The sequence below is a fragment of the Zootoca vivipara genome, chromosome 5 (assembly GCF_963506605.1).
Source record: "Zootoca vivipara chromosome 5, rZooViv1.1, whole genome shotgun sequence".
Classification (NCBI taxonomy): domain Eukaryota; kingdom Metazoa; phylum Chordata; class Lepidosauria; order Squamata; family Lacertidae; genus Zootoca; species Zootoca vivipara.
In genome coordinates, this window is record NC_083280.1 from 32,558,549 (window position 1) to 32,576,310 (window position 17,762).

The window sequence follows — 17,762 nt, forward strand, 5'->3', positions numbered from 1 at the left end:
ACCAAAGCTCCATTGTCTAGTATTATCATCTGTTACGGTCAGATGCCCAAGATCTCTCAAGTATAGTTCCTATATTCACATGCAACACCTCATTGGGAACATGTGTGCATCTGAAGGGCAAAGTACTCTCTGGGAACATCTCTCATGTCACTCTCACAGGCTTACCTGGCAGTAGTAACAGATGCCCATGAGCTGCCATTTTATATTCTGCACAATAGCTCTACGAACATAACATAATACATTCCCACAATGCTCCGGGGCATTGTGGGAAACTAAGGGCAATTCGTAACACCCACCAACACCCACTGTGGAAGTCGAAGGTCAATGATGGTGGGTTCCGCTAGGTACTAGAGCCCCAGCAGGTTCCCTGACACACAAGACCATGCAATTAATTAATTCTCGGTATGCACAATTAGTATTTGATAGTCTCGATTATCAGCGATGGAGCTATCGCTATACTTTTTGCCTGACTCACCAATGGGTAGCTGGGATTGAACAACACAGATTGTATTTCCTTGATGGCTAGAAATGTCTCTACTTGCCTTAAGAGTGTGGTGGGTATCCGCGTTTGGAGAAAAGACAAAAAGACAACTAGAACCTGGCATTTTTTTCATGGGCACACAACAACGTGGAGTTTTTAATGGAAGGTGGCTAAAACACCCATGGAAAGGAAACTCAACTTTGTACTGGTGTCTCTGGACTTTCCATCATTTGGGAAAGTGGAGACAGCATAACAATTTCAATGCCTCAGAGTTTTATTGTTTTGTTTTTAAAAAACATTAATGGACACTTGGATTCAAAATACATTTTCTTGCCGAAGATTAACACTGACACTTGAAGCAAATTGTGTGTGTTTTTGTGTGTGTGAAGAGGAATGAATGCAAGTTGAGCGATTAATGTGCATAATGATTGTGCACATTCACTAGGCCTTATGGGGAATGTGTACATAATCCTTCCATGGAGGGGACTGTGCAGGTTTCCCAGTCAATATACATATCCTCAGTAAGCCTTGGGGATGTGCATTCATTCATCTGCTGACTTTTGTCTAATCTCCAGCCATTAAGTACAGTCTCCTATAGGCCTTGGGGAATATGTATACCTCAACTGCATTTTGCACATTATCTGGTCAATATGCATAGTCTACAAGAAACATGCCATTTTATTCTGTGAACCATCCTGAGATCTTGTGGTGAATGGCGGTATATAAATTAAATAAATAAATTAATTAAATTAATGAATATTTTTTGAAAATCTGTTTCTTGTTCAGAAGTATGCAATCCACTCTCCATGTGCTGTTTCTGGCCCACTGCCCTCACACTGGTCAGCCAAGGAAGAGGAAGATGTGGGGCTCTAGATAAAGATGATGATGATGATGATTTGAATTTATCCTGTTCTTCATCCAGAGGAGCCCCTTTTTCTGCAGTCAGCGCTCAGCTGTTTCCTAGTCAGCTGAGCAGCATAAGGGGAATTGCAGGAAGGGGGAAATGTTGCAGCTTCCCACCCTTTCCTTCAGTTTTGATGGAAAAAGTTTCATAGCAGTGTTGGGGCAGTCCTCATGGGAATCGCAGGAGGGGGAAGATTTAAGCTGCTGAGGCAGAGTTGCCCAGCAGGGAAAAGAAGGCTGGGAGGGAAGAAGAATAAGAGTTTGGATTTGATATCCCACTTTATCACTACCCGAAGGAGTCTCAAAGTGGCTAACAATCTCCTTTCCCTTCTTCCCCCACAACAAACACTCTGTGAGGTGAGTGAGGCTCAGAGACTTCAGAGAAGTGTAACTAGCCCAAGGTTGCCCAGCAGCTGCAGGTGGAGGAGCGGGGAAGCGAACCCGGTTCACCAGATTACGAGTCCACCACTCTTAACCACTATACCACACTGGCTCTCTCTCTCTCTCTCTCAAAAAAACAACAACTCAAAAAGTCCATTTAAGATATAGTCCTCAAATAGAGGACATAACAGAATATTAAACTGATAAGAACAGATCCTGCACTTGATCTTAGCCAAAAGGCCGAGAAAGAGTATCAAGCCCCCCCTCTTGCCTTAGTATTTCAAAAAGTCCATGGAAAATTGCACAGTATGACACAGCATCTATTTACTGCCAATCTATTATTAATGTACGTGCTTACGACAGCTTTATTAAGGAACATGCTGAGGCACTGAGGAGGAATGGTGGGAGTGTCCCCCCTCCCCCTGCTCCTGATCAGGTTCCTGAATCTTCCCAAGAGCAGGAGGACAGTATAGATTTGGAACAGTGGTTTGTAGAGGGACATAGTTCAAAAGGCAGAAGCTGGGAAATGCTGGATGGGGAACAGCTAGGAGAAGAAACACTGGATTAACAGATTCACAGTCTCTGGAAAGCATCCATCTGCTCAGCCCAAGGTCAAGAAGAGCTGATAAGGTGTCAGGACGGAAAGTGCGGTGGCTACGAGATCAGGTTACAAGATGCGGTAGTGACATGGGTGACTAGGGAAGAAGTAAGTGGAACCCTTAATTGGGAGCACCTCCATTCTTAAGAAGGGATTCTTTGTTCTCTCGCTGTGAACATTACAGTTTCTGTAATGGTAGGAAGACTCCTTTTCCTTTGCTCTGCTTATCTACTTGCCAAAGAGGGGAGGAAGCTGATCCCCTGAAGCCTGACACAATGTGAATCTAGTTTCTATTGTGATATTCCAGGTTAGAATTCATTGCAAAGCTTGATTTGTCGTTTTAGGAAATCATAAAGATTGAATATTGATAGAATTGTTACATGCAGAAGGAGGTGGCCTAGATAGTGAATTGTGCCCCTTATTGGGCACATAGCACACCAGTGCTGAAAACAACCAGCATTGACTACCTATTAGCCACTGAGCCAGTGTTAAAGCCTTAAACACCTCTGGACTAGGTTATCTGAAAGACTGACTTCCCATTCAATGCCTAGTAAAGGCATTAGGAGCAATCAACAAAGGGAGCCTGGTTAGCCTTGTCGTGGCCAGTTTATTTTGGCATAAAGTGGTGTGGGAATGAATGAATGAATGAATAGCAACAGCTATTCAACTCATTCATTGAGTTGCTTTACAGTGCTTTATTTAAGATACACTATTTCTCCTACCTGCTTCATTCCTCACTGCTACCCTTTAAAACACCCACATGTGTGCCCAAAAACCTCCCAAATAAAATGTTCTAATTCCCTTCTGAGAAAACAGACCTGAGGTGCTCCCATCAGAATAAAGTTTATTGTGTTAAATTGCAGATTGCATCGTTGTCATCTGCGAAGGCGGTGTTCTCCAGAGCAACAATCGCAGCATCTTAGGAATATGACATAGCAGACAGAATCCCATCTGTTCTTCCTTTCAGATTTCCATTATATTCCCAAGAAATTGCTTCAGTAAAGGTGAGAACAGAGGCAACCGTCTGGTTTTGGTGAAAGTGGTATAGACATTTGATGCATTCTGAACTGCTTATTTTTAGGGCACATTCAAATGAAACGTGTCCATGCAGACTTATATTCTAAACCAGGATAAGAGACCAAATGTGCTCCTCCAAGCCCTCTCTGCCCAGCCCTCTGAACTCTGCTCAGGCTACAGCCCCTCCTCAAGCCACCCCCTTCACTGGCCCTTCTCTGCACCCTCCTTGCATGCTTTTCCCTGACTGGAAAGTGTTATTGAACTGTGAGAATCAATGTTGCTTCCTTGCCTGGGTGGAGACTGGAGGGATGTGTGTGGGGAGGGGTGTGTAGAATCCGCCTCTGGTTTTGGTGTGGCTGGAACGTAGCCTATTGCACAGACGTAAAGCCACATTCACACCACACCATACCCCACAACTGTGCTGGAAAATCTGAGGCATCTTATTTTTTCTTGTGAGAGAACACTGGCCAGTTTGGGCACCAAGATATACAATTTCACACCACAATTCCCCCAAAAGAACACTTTTTTGGGGGGGTCTGCCATCTTGCATGGCATTCCAAAACACATGTTTTGGGGTACTATGTCCCCAAAAGTGTTTGTTTTTCATGAGAAACACTGCAAGATCATGGCACCCAAAAGGGCCACCATTCTCTTACAAGAAAAAAATGGGAAGGTGGTATCTGGGAAGATCCCAGTTTTTGCCTTCAAGGGGTTGGAGGGTAGGGCATACATTTAAAGCACCATGGCGCCCATTTAAACAGCCATGAGTTCTCCCAAAGTATTCTGGGAGCTATAGTTTGTTAAGGGTTCCGAAAGCTGTTAGGAGCTCCCTATTCCTCTCAGAGAGCTATAATTCGAGAATTCCTGGTAAAGACAAATGGGTGGTTAAACCACTCTGGAAACTGTAGCCCTGGGAGTGATTTGATCCACAAATTCTCCAAGCATCATACAATGATGTAGAAGCTAATCATGAAAGTCCCCATAGCTATGCCTGCTTTTAATGTATAGTGTATATGGGCCCTAAAATGATTGCTTCATCTGCTTATAGTTCTGCCTCCAGATTTTATTTTGGCTTTTAAATTGGCTTCATCTTTGGAATGAGGTCAAAATGTTACTAAAAAAACTCTGCAGGAGTTTTCTCCTACAGAGATTTCTCTTCAATATTAAGAAAGATGTTAAGAAGTTGGGAATGATTTAGATGACAGCTATAGTTATTATAAGGTGTCTAGAAAGTAAATCCTAGTGGGGAAAGCATTAGCAGATGGGTATTTTAAACAGGAGAATGTCCTTGTGTGGTGTAGTGGTTCAGACTAGAACCTGGGAGATCAGGGTTCAATTCCCCACTCAGCCATGGAGCTCACTGGGTGACCTTTGGCCAGTCCCTACCTCTCAGCCGAACCTACCTCCCAGGGCTGTTGTGGGGATTAAATGAGCTGTGAGAGAATTATGCTACCTTGAGCTCTATGAAGAAAGAGGTGGGATATAATTGCAACAAATAATAAATAAATATTTAAAGGTCCGCAGGAAAGATGGGTGCACAATCCACTGATAATAGAAGACAGAATGGTGTTTAAACCACAAAATGGGAGATTAAAATAAAAAGCTCTGCAATAGAACAAGCAGTTTAGGAATATGAGGAATCTTTGCTAGATATAATGTGCACTTTTTTGGCCAAATTGTGTCGCTAAAATTAGGGTGTGCATTAGATTTGATGGCACATTAGATTCAATTGCAAACTTGAAAAACACATTCATCAGCAAATACTTTTTTGGTTTCAAGGTTTTGAAAATTGAGGTGCACATTAGATTCAAAGGTGCATTAGATTCACATACATACAGTATTTTTGAAGGGTAGATTGCAGGGATAGTGAACATGTGGCTTTCCACATATTGTTGAATTCTTAGCTCCCCTCAGCCCCAGAGAGCGTGATCAGCGATGGAATATGTAGTCCAACAATTGATTGATGGCCAAGGGTCATCCCTGATGAACTGGCTTTTAAGGATAGATGCCCACTCTGTACCAGGGCACATGATGACCTCTTGCTCCTGAGGAAATGGTGTTATTGGCTCAAGCAGTATATACTGGCCTCACTTGCACCCAGCACTAAAAGTTTATTAAAACAACAACAACAAACCATGGCTTATGAGTTTCTTTGTGGTTACTCAACCTTGGTTAATAAGCTGGGCTGGGTTCAAATGATCAAATTAAACCTTGGTTATAAACCATGGCATAGAATTTTGTGGAAACCAGGACATGGTCACCATGGACAACTGCCTGGTTTGCATGACATGGTTAGCCAAACTATTCTTTCTTTCTTTCTTTCTTTCTTTCTTTCTTTCTTTCTTTCTTTCTTTCTTTCTTTCTTTCGCGATCACTCGTAGCCAAGTAAGATTGCCTTCTATGAGCAAGGTCTTAACAGTGAGTCTGTAAGTGACTGTGGAGGCCAATTCTGGATCCACACGTCCTTCCACAGTGGGGACATTGGTTTCTGGGCGGGAGTTGATCACGGTGTGGATTTGCCAAGCGTGCCTTCCTCTTAGCATGTTTCTCCCTTGCGTCCTGAGTTCGAGTGTCTTCAAAGCCTATGACACCTTTGGCAAAGGCTGTTCTTCAACTGGAGCGTTCGCAGGCCAGTGTTTCCCAGTTATCAGTGTTTATACTACATTTTTTTAATATTTGCCTTGAGATAGTCTTTAAACCTCTTTTGTTGACCACCAGCAACAAAAGAGGTTTAAAGCCAAACTATGACTTGTGGGACTGTGCGAATGTGAGAACTTGCAACCGCTTGGCTCCTTCCTGGTCCTGTTCACTCCTTTGCCACCCTGAGCTAAGCCAAGGTTTGGCTTAGCATGTCACCTGAGCCTGAACTTGTAGTTAAGTATTCTCCTCACTAACCAAGCCTAGTTTGACTTACTGTGTCAAACTACAGGCCAGTGTGGAACTGGAATCCGACAAGAGATCAAGAGAATTCCTTTTCTTTCTATATGGATTTATAGATGACTGACTTCACCTCCTCTGTTCAATAATTTATTTTTTCGCATTATACTGTGAGTATAGAAACATGATTTAATCTTCATGACTGATATTTGCATATTCATTGAACAATTCATTAAAGACATCAGGAAATAATTTAATGATCTCTCTCTGACAATTCAAGTTGAAACTATCATCTTGCAATCTAAATTGACAGGGCAGTGAACAGTGGAAGGCTTCAAAAAGCATAATCCCTCATATCTAGTACAGAAGACATATAACTGAGCAGCTGCAAAGATAGGAAACCAAGGTCTTGATTCATGTTTTAATACTTCGAATTTTCTTGCAGGCCTTTCAAAATGGTTTAAATGTTTGCATCTTAACAAGCGCAAAACTGACCCCATGTAGAGCAGGCAGTAAGAAATGTACAAGTCTTGACATTTGCTATTAATGGGTCTAATATTAGGATTACGTTTATATTTATATTCAAAAGCTGTTGAATAAGGAAGGGTATATTCTCGTCCTCTGAAGCCATTGCACGTGGAAGACTTGTCTTCTTAGCACCAGATTAAAATAAGCAATCTTTGAATTGGTTGGTTCTTTTAGTCAGCTATGACAGCTAAAGCACTAATCTGCCGACATAAAAATTCATTATTTCCATCGAATGTGGAGCAAAAGCATAGTAGATTTACCAAATTTAGAGGCAGGTGGGGTTCTTTTAGTTGTTAAAATGTTATAATAGAGAATTACTATGTAGCCAAACAAATGGTGCTTATACCCACATCCCCCCTTTTACAGAGAAATTCTACAAATGTCTACCAATAAGTAAGTCCTATTGAGCTCAATGACATTTTCTTCTAGGTGTGTATAATATTGCAGCCTTAATTTCATATTTTCCTTTTTATTAATTACTTATTATTATGAATATAATTCATTTAATTTATGAATCACTTCCTAACCACCTATTACAATCCATCTCAAGGTGGTGTAGAAGTGAAAAACAATAAGACAAAGATGATAAAAGAGTAAAAGCACAATAATATAAATAAAATGCAAAGGGCACGTTTAATTAATTCCTGGCATTAAATCCCAGAAATGGCTTGAATTACCAGCTATGGTTTTAACAAGCACCAAAAAATTTTTTGGTGGAGTTTTTCTTAAATCTTTTTAAAATCTTCTGTTAGAGTATGGTGTTTCTCTGCATGTTATAGAAAAACTTGAAGACTTGAAGTTTACTGCATGTTATACCTTGAAAGAGAACTTCATGGAAATGCTTTGCCGTTGGTATCTAACACCATCAAAATTGGCAAAAATGTATAGACCTGGGTCATGGGCGTACCCAGGATCAAAACTATGGGGGGGGCAAGGGGAGGGGCCAAGGCACAGAAGGGGAGGGGCCACAAAGTGGGCGGGAACGGCGAACTTGCGCTCCGCCGGGCTGTGCCCCTCCCTAGAAGCAGGGCTGGTGGGCGGAGGCGGAGCCCAGCCCAGCGGAGCGCGAGTTCAGCGTTCCCGCCCGCCGCGCCGCGCTCTCTGGTTCCCCGCCGCGCTTGGCCTTGCCAGAGGGCGCGACGGGGAGCTGGAGGGAGGGCGCAGCGCGGCGGGCGGGAACGGCGAACACGCGCTCCGCCGGGCTGTGCCCCTTCCTAGAAGCAGGGCTGGTGGGCGGAGGCGGAGCCCAGCCCAGCGGAGCGCGAGTTCGGCGTTCCCGCCCACCGCGCCGCGCTCCCTGGTTCCCCGCCGCGCTTGGCCTTGCCTGAGGGCGCGCCGGGGAGCTGGAGGGAGGGTGCGGCGCGGCGGGAATGGCGAACTCGCGCTCCGCCGGGCTGTGCTCCGCCTCTGCCCACCAGCCCTGCTTCTAGAGTAGGGCAGCTGCCCTAACTTGCCCCGTGGTGGGTACGCCCTTGACCTGGGTCAAGCATTTGTTGGAGATGTAGAGAGGCGGAGGGTACAATGATTCACATGTGGTGGAATTGTAGAAAAATAGGGGGATTTTGGGATATAATATACAATGAGCTCAAAAAGATGTTTAAAATCTCTTTTGCAACCCCCCCCCAAGCCTTTCTACTGGGTATAATAGGTATAGACATTCCAAAAAATGTGAGGAAGATCTTCTTATACACAAAAATGGCAGCAAATAGCCAAAAAATGGAAAGGTGATTCCATCCCGACCCAAGTGGATTGGCAGACGAAATTAGTAGAATACACAGAATTAGCAAGGATGACAGGAAGAATGAGAGATAATACAGAACAAACATTTATTAGAGGGTGGGACATTTACAGAAAATATCTTACAGGGCATTGTAAAAATGTGAATCCTCTGGCAGGTTTAGAATGACCCCTGTATGAAAATAGAAAACCTTATTAAAATAAAAAATTGGGAGAAGTTTGGAGTGATAATGAAAAGTGTGCTACTCAAAAGAAACCTGGGATTCTCAATGGGGTGACTGGAAGTCATAATAGAAGTTGTGTTGCCAGAAATGATTTTTTGGGGTGTGTGATTTATATTATCCTTTGATGTTTTCCTTTGTTGACTGTTTTTTTTTCTTTTTACAATCAATAAAGCCATAATAAGAAAAAAGAGAAAAACTTAGGATAATCATTAACTCAATGTACTGTCACTAGATGCACAGCCTACCCATCATGACTTGAAGCTGGGGATTCCTATACTTCCTAGAATCATAGAATCATAGAGATGGAAGAGACCACAAGGGCCATCCAGTCCAACCCCCTGCCAAGCAGGAAACACCATCAAAGCATTCTTGACATATGCCTGTCAAGCCTCTGCTTAAAGACCTCCAAAGAAGGAGACTCCACCACACTCCTTGGCAGCAAATTCCACTGCCGAACAGTTCTTACTGTCAGGAAGTTCTTCCTAATGTTTAGGTGGAATCTTCTTTCTTGAAGTTTGAATCCATTGCTCCGTGTCCGCTTCTCTGGAGCAGCAGAAAACAATCTTTCTCCCTCCTCCATATGACATCCTTTCATATATTTGAACATGGCTATCATATCACCCCTTAACCTTCTCTTCTCCAGGCTAAACATACCCAACTCCCTAAGCCGTTCCTCATAAGGCATCGTTTCCAGGCCTTTGACCATTTTGGTTGCCCTCTTCTGGATCTGCCCTCTTCCTAAATCTGCTGAGTCCCACTGACACATCACTTTGTTGCATGCCACCAATCTCAGAGTGGTGTGAGATTGGGCTGGGCTTCCAGGCTTGTGCTTCCTTTGGATTGAGGGTCATTGGAGACTGTGGTGCCTTTAAGATATATGGTTTATTTACAACCTGAGCCTAGGATGGAGGGGTTCATTGCATTAACACCCCTCGGGGGTTTTGAAGCTGAAGGGGGAAAATATGGAATCAGATTTTGTTTTCATGATATCACGCAGATGGCCTATAAAAGGTTGGGAGGACAAAACATTGCTATTCCATGGGAAATGCCCACTGCGGAAGCATTGAGTTTGCTGTAATAAAAGCATTCTTCAACATTAATTGCATAACCAATCTGCAAAGTTTTAAAGAAGATCGTTTTAGAAGTGTAAAGTGAAATCATCCTTAAATGTTTCAAACCTTGCCAGAAAAATACATCTGAAGCATATGAAATAGCAAATTTAATCGCCCATGATACATGAAAGACTGGAGCTTTCTTAATGAATCTTTAGCATTAGCTAGATGTGTTGGATATCAAGTGTGAATCATATCTGCAGAGTAGACTTCAGGGAACTCACTGCTGGCTTAGATAACTGGCATTATTCTCAGTTTTAACCCTGAGGTGTATTTAAAAGGTGCAGACATGCTGCCTACTACTCTGTACTGAGGGAGTGGGTGGCGCTGTGGTCTAAACCACTGAGCCTCTTGGGCTTGCTAATCAGAAGGTCGGCAGTTCGAATCCCCATGACGGGGTGAGCTCCCATTGCTTTGTCCCAGCTCCTGCCAATCTAACAGTTCGAAAGCATATCAGTGCAAGTAGAAAAATAGGTACTACTGTGGCAGGAAGGTAAATGACATTTCCGTGCTCTCTGGTTTCTGGCATGGTATCCCATTGCACCAGAAGTGGTTAAGTAATGCTGGCCACATGACCCGGAAAGCTGTCTGTGGACAAACGCCAGCTCCCTTGGCCTGAAATGAGATGAGTGCCACATATCCCACAGTCGCCTTTGACTGGACTAGACCATCCAGGGGTCCTTTAACTTTACCTTTTACCTTAATCTGTACTGAAGAAAGAACCAAGCATCTATCATGCTAATGTAGTGCCCATATAATCTAGCAAAGTTTATATAGTAGACCAGGGGTGTCAAACTCAAATTCATCGGGGGCCGCATCAGCAGTCTGGTCACCCTCAAAGGGCTGGTTGTATCTGTAGGACTATGTGTCCACTCTTTATTATCATAAATTATTGTCACTGCATTCAATTATTACTGTTTTTTGTAATAATGTAAGTAATAACTAGCTCTGAAAGCAGATACATAGTCAGAATAATGGCAAGTAGATATTCAAATGTACAATTATTGTACAATTTATTGAAAAATGATTTTTGGTAACTGCACTGGGTGGTGGAGGCTCGCTAGGGTTTCATGCAGGACCTTTGCAGAGCTACTAGTACCTGGAGATGCTGGGGTCCTTCTGCATGCAGGACAGATGTTCTGCCAGTGAGCCACCACCCTTCACCAAAGGGACTGGCTGAGGTTGACTCACTGAAGCTGCTCTCCTGGTTCCAGGGTTTAAGGGCCAGAAGTATAAAGCAGCATCCTATGTTTCTGAGGAGAGGGAGAGGGAGAGGGAGGGGAGGGAGGGAGCGAGGGAGGAAGAAAAGAGGGAGTGGGAGGGAGAAAGGAAGGAAGGAAGGAAAGAAGGAAAGAGGGGAGAGAAAGAAGAGTAGGAAATAAGGAAGGGAATAAAGAAGGAAAGAAAAAGAAAGAGGGAGAGAAGACGGAAAGGGAGAAAGAAGGAAGGAAGTAGAGGGAAAGAAAGAATAAGAATGAGGGAGAGGAAGAAAGTTGGGAAGGACGGAAGGAAGAAAGGAAGGAAGTAAGGAAGGAAGGAAGGAAGGAAGAAAGAAAGAAAGAAAGAAAGAAAGAAAGAAAGAAAGAAAGAAAGAAAGAAAGAAAGAAAAGAGGGAGCAGGAGGGAGAGAGGAAGGAAAGAGGTGAGAGAAAGAAGAGTAGGAAAGAAGGAATAAAGAAGGAAAGAAAAAGAAAGAGGGAGAAAAGACAGAGATAAAGAAGGAAGGAAGGAGAGGGAAAGAAAGAATAAGAACGAGAGAGAGGAAGAAAGAAAGGGAAAGGGGGGTCGCCGCCTTGATTCAGCGCCAGAAAAGAGCGCGAAGGGACCCAGGGGCAAAAAGCGTTTCCTCGGCCCCAGCTGTTTGTCAGCGCTTTGTTGGCGCGGCGCTTCAGCAGCAAGGTCCCACTGCTGGGTCCCGCTGGCTGGGGCACTCGGCGGGCCACATGACGAGGTCTGGCGGGCCGGATTTGGCCCCCGGGCCTTGTGTTTGACACCCGTGTAGTAGACCATCTGTGTCGTGTGTGTGTGCTTGTGTACCTACATAGGTACAGACATATATTTCTGGACTATTTCATGGTCTGATCCCTGATCTACAACAAAAATATAATGGGCAGTACCATATGAGACTGTGTTTTACTATAGGAAATGTAATTTCCTGGTTTCAGATCTATTACTAGACAGTGCAGGAGTGTGTCATATTAGATTTATTGCCCATAATAACTTAGGCTCATGAAGAAAATGAGTGCCTGTTTTTAGACCAGGTTTATTAGCATTCTAAAACTAGGTCATATCAGGGATAAATCAGAACTTCAAGTCACAAAAATATTCTACCCAGAAAAAGTATTTAAGAATTTGCTTTTTAAAAATCTCATTTAGCTCAATAGGATTTTAACATACATTCATGCTCATGTTTGGTCCTTTAATGAACCAGGACCATATTTTCAGTCTTCAGATGCAGCATACCTCTTAAAGGGAGCCTACAGCTTTGATTAGACATTTACTGTGCATTATTCTGTTCCATTTTCTAGGACTTTGAGCAATTCTTCTGTGGCTTAACAATAGCACAGTAAATGCATTTTCATTAACACTGTGTGAGAATCAAATGAGAAACAGATTCATTTAAAAACCAGCTCTAAACATTTTCTGTACCATAGCATATTTCTTGCGATTTCCTGAGACTTTAGGGTAGGTAGTTCAAGGTCTTATTCCTAAATTATATGTGATGTCCTGCAAGCTATGGGTTAACAAAAGACTAAATGGATGAAATCCTTTGACTAGGACACAACAATCATTCCTTCCCCCTCAACCTAGAAAAGAAACAGGGCTGGCTCTGCTACTCAGCGGAGTGGAGTGGTTGTCTTGGGTCACTCACAGGTAGGGTGGAGATGGAGATATTAGGGAACAGTTGAGTTTATCCTGTAGCATCCCCTAAGCTTGTCTGCTGCCTTCAGGTGTGTTTGTTTAAGATAGTTATACAGCACCTTCCTGGAAAATTGCCTTACAACAAAGACAGAAGAAAATAAAAAACACAGCGAAAAACAACCCACAATAAATGCAACAAAATGACAAAAACTCAAATGGTAGGAAAACAAGCAGCATAAAAACCAAACACTGGAAATAAAACTCAAGATTGCCTGGCAGAATAAAAAGGTCTATTCCTGATGCTGCAATGACATGAAAGTGGTTGCCATGTAAGTTGCCCTGGTGTGAGTATTCCCTGATTGGGGTGCCACCAGTTAGGGACAAACAAGAGGAGCCCTGCATCTGTACTAACTGGCATATCATATTGCAATGCACTCAGGCAGAGCTATTGCCAAGGCTTTGCAGAGTGGTGGATCTATGGCCAAATCCTCAGTCTGGCCATTCGTGGTGGTAGTGGCAGAGAGTGGAGGGCAGGTAGATGCTGGCTGGTACCCGATGCTGGTTGTAAAAGCAACACAGGATCCCATAGATCCTGAGTCGGCTCAGCCCCAGCCCCACCTTTGGAACATCCTATTTCGGGGCTTTCTGCTGAGCTCTGCTGGTGGGCACCAGAGGTGGCTTTAGGGCAGTGCGACTGGTTCCACCACAGTAGGCACTAAGTCTAGGGGGCACCGCAGGGCATCACAGCTAGGATGTAGCAAATTGAGCAGAATGGAAGGCGAGAGGCAGGGGGCACCAAAGAGGCAGGGGGCAGCCTGAGGAAGTATTATCCACCTTGGGCCTGTCCATAAAAAGCAAGTCTAGAGTGGTAGGCCAGAGGGATGTCTGCTGTTGTGAGACTTTTGTGGGTGAGCTGGGAGTTTGTTTGGACCCTGGGCAAGAACCCGGAGCCTGAGAGGGAAGGTGTGTCAGAAGGAAAATAACCTGATATGGATTTCTAGATAGTTGTAACTTCGTATTAATGTAACACTTCAAATACAGTATACATAGCTGTGTATTTTTGAAATATTTTATTTAAGTTGTCTGTTGTTGCTTCAGTTTTCTGTACACTGATTAGAATTTTTTAAAAAACATATCAAGTAGTATAGAAATTAAGTAATAAATTAATCACTAGAAACCCACCCTTTCTGATTATGCATGCATACACATAATGTGGTATCAGAGGGGTGTGCCCACTGCTATAAATCTTGTCCTTGTATTTTCCAGGCATTCAGTGGACAGTGGTTTTCTCTTATGATAAAGTGCACTCCTATTTGACATAGCAGTAATCACATCCTGCCATCTCATACATGTCCCCTAGAATACCATATGACACATCATAAGCTGTAGAAAGTTTCCAACAAGAGCCATTACATTGTAATTGCAAAGAAATAAAATTGCCTTCCCTTTTTCCATCTGTGATTTTTCCTCCTAAGGGGTGAGGTTCAGGACAGGAAATACTATGGCTTTGATCAGTGACACATGTAAAGTCTGCTCCATCATGATTCACCCAGACTAGAAATAGCAGGTTTGCACCATCAGGAAAGCACGATCCTCCTACATTCCAAATGTGAAAGGCTTTTTATTTCTAATGCTGTTGTTGCGGATCAAAGGATGTTAGATATTAAAAGGACATATTGTTGCACGCCACACCAATCTCTGATTGCAGGGGTTCCACGCACACTTATCCAGGGTCTGTCTGTCCTTTTGGGAATGGGGCTGTTGTGTCTTTATGATATATGGTTTATTTACACATACTACATTAGCCCAAATATAAGCCGCACCCGAATATAAGCCGCACCTTCAAAATTGGAGGGGGTAAAAGAAAAAAAATCCCCAAATATAAACCACTCCATTCCTTGCTCCTCCTGGCTACATACTGGGGGAGGGGGGGCAAGCTGCATTGCTGATGGCCTTTCCCCTTCCTCGCTTTCTCCCTTCTTGGCCTTGGGGGAGAGGACAGGGGACTACGCGCAGGGCGGGCGCCTTTTTGCTGCGCTCCTGGCACTGTTTGCCCCACGCTCCTGGCTGCATACTGTAAGGTCACAAATATAAGCCACACGTTACCTTTTCATGGTCAGAATTTGGGAAGAAAGTGAGGCTTGTATTCAGGTCAATACAGTATATACAACCTGAGCCTACAATGGAGGGGCTCACAGCATAATCCCCCCCAAAAGGTTTGTTACTCCCATAGATGCAGCTCTGGATTCAAAACAGACATTAGCTATCATGTTCTGACCCTCTTTCCAGCTTGTTGGCTTTAAGTGCCGGCCACCTTTTTCTCCAGGTCACATCACACAAATTTGATTCTAAAAAACTCTACTTCAAACTCTGACTTTGTCTACTAACTCTGAGTTGAGGGAGGGGCCTCTCCCATTTGCCATCTGGCAAATGCCCCCTCCCCCAGTTGTCTTTCCTAATGACTCATTGTTGTTTAGTCATTTAGTCATGTCCGACTCTTCGTGACCCCATGGACCAGAGCACCCCAGGCACTCCTGTCTTCCACTGCCTCCCACAGTTTGGTCAAACTCATGTTGGTAGCTTCGAGAACACTGTCCAACCATCTTGTCCTCTGTCGCCCCCTTCTCCTTGTGCCCTCAGTCTTTCCCAACATCAGGGTCTTTTCCAGGGAGTCTTCTCTTCTCATGAGGTGGCCAAAGTATTGGAGCCTCAGTTTCAGGATCTGTCCTTCCAGTGAGCACTCAGGGCTGATTTCCTTCAGAATAGAAAGGTTTGATCTTATTGCAGTCCATGGGACTCTCAAGAGTCTCCTCCAGCACCATAATTCAAAAGCACCAATCCTTTGGCGATCAGCCTTCTTTATGGTCCAGCTCTCACTTCCATACGTCACTACTGGGAAAACCATAGCTTTAACTATACAGACCTTTGTCAGTAGGGTGATGTCTCTGCTTTTTAAGATGCTGTCTAGGTTTGTCATTGCTTTTCTCCCAAGACTCATTACCTTCCCCTTGTTCTCTAAATGGCTCATCTCCTGATCAGGAAACTGACCTGGCTTATATTTTAACATTTACCTTGATTAAAATCTAAGCCCTACTGGACCTAGGAATTTAGGGGTGTCTGGTACCCACTATCTATTAAACAATGGAACTTTCATTAGCACTCAATTGCAAAACTATTCTTACCAATTACAGGTCACTAGTTACCACTCTTGTGAATACTCACTACATTTATTCTGGATAAATTTTAACTTTAACTTTGTGCTACAAGTGACGTTAACTTAGTGCTACAGTAAATTCAACCATTTCTTGTTTATCCTGGCTTGTGACTAATAGTTTTGTGAAGCTTTTACACTGATGATTTTAACTGCTGTCTTGCTATAAGTTCAAGTGCTGTTTTAAACTGCTTTTATGTAATTTTATTATGGTGCATTGCCCTGGGCTCCCTTTGGGGAAGAAGGGTGGTTATAAATGTGAAATAATAAAAATAAAAACTATACAAAATCCTGATAGGCTATTGTGGACTGGAGTTTAGCTAGTAGTCAACAGCTTTTTGGAGCTTTTATTTTCAGTTGGGTTTGAATAAGATATTTGATCATTAAAATATACTCATAATAAAATATCCCCCTCAACACCAAAGCTTGTACACATATATGACAGCACAGGTGTAGCCACCCTATGTATCTACAATCTGCCCTCTACAAAAATTAAGGCTAAGGTCCACATGGCTTGTACTTACATGCATTGGCGCTATGTCTGTAGGCCTCTCCAGCCCTTTCATCATGTGTCCCAGAAGTGTGCATGCACACGAAAGCTCATACCAAAATAAAAACTTAGTTGGTCTTTAAGGTGCTACTGAAGGAATTTTTTTATTTTTACTTTGTCCCAGAAACATTTGTGTTCACGCGCAAGTATGGGCATATTTGTGACAATAGGCTCTGCCCCTTGTCTTTGAATAGGGTTTCTGTGGACAGAGTTCAGGCATGTGTGAAGGCTGGACTCAAGTGAGTGGGGTAGAACAGCTGCAGCTGGATCCTGACTCCCTTTGCACCTGCACTGTCCATTTTGCATGTCCGTACAGCTCATTTATCCAGCACATATTTTATCATGTTTTCAGGTGTCAAGTTGCTCAGGATGGTGCACAACAACCCTGGGAGGCCCGGCGGGATGGAAGGATACGACTGGCTCAAAGCCACCAGTGTGGCATAGCAGTTAGAGAGACCTGGGTTCAAATACCCACTCAGCCATGAAGCTCTCACTGGGTGACCTTGGGCCAGCTTAACCAACCTCACAGGTTTGTTGTGGGGACAAAACTGGGATGAAACAAACCATGTAGGCCACCTTAAGCTCCATGGAAGAAAAGTGAGACATAAATGTGATAAACAACAAGCAAACAACAACAAACCTAGAAAGCTTCCTGTTCAGATAGGTTCTGTTCTATTGTGGCAAAGCCTCGGCTTCTGATATGGCATTGTCTTCAAATAAATACAATGTAAATACAGATAAATACAATGGACGCAAGTGGCACTGTGGTGTAAACCACTGAGCCTTCGGCTTGCCAGTTGGAAGGTCAGTGGTTCAAATCCCCGCGACGGGGTGAGCTCCTGTTGTTTGGTCCCAGCTCCTGCCAACCTAGCAGTTTGGAAGCATGTCAAAGTGCAAGTAGATAAATAGGCACCGCTCTGGCGGGAAGGTAAACGGCGTTTCCATGCGCTGCTCTGGTTTCGCCAGAAGCACCTTAGTCATGCTGGCCACATGATCCGGAAAAACCTTATGCGGACAAACGTTGGCTCCCTCGGCCAGTAAAGCGAGATGAGCGCCACAACCCCAGAGTCGTTTGCGACTGGACTTAACTGTCAGGTCCTTTACCTTTTTAAAACTTGGTTCTCGAACTTAATCCATTCCTCGAGTCTGTTTGACTCCTGAAACCATTCAAAAACCAAGGCGTGGCTTCCAATTGGCTGCAGGAGCTTCCTGCACTCAATCGGAAGCTGCAGAAGACGCATTGGGCATTCAGTTTCCGAAAAATGTTTGCAAACCAGAACAC

General features: G+C 43.6%; 1 pseudogene; it reads right to left on the reverse strand.

Moving 5' to 3' along the window:
• Positions 1–1,871: 1,871 nt before the first annotated feature.
• On the reverse strand, positions 1,872–2,017 carry LOC118094104 (U2 spliceosomal RNA; annotated as a pseudogene).
• Positions 2,018–17,762: the final 15,745 nt, after the last annotated feature.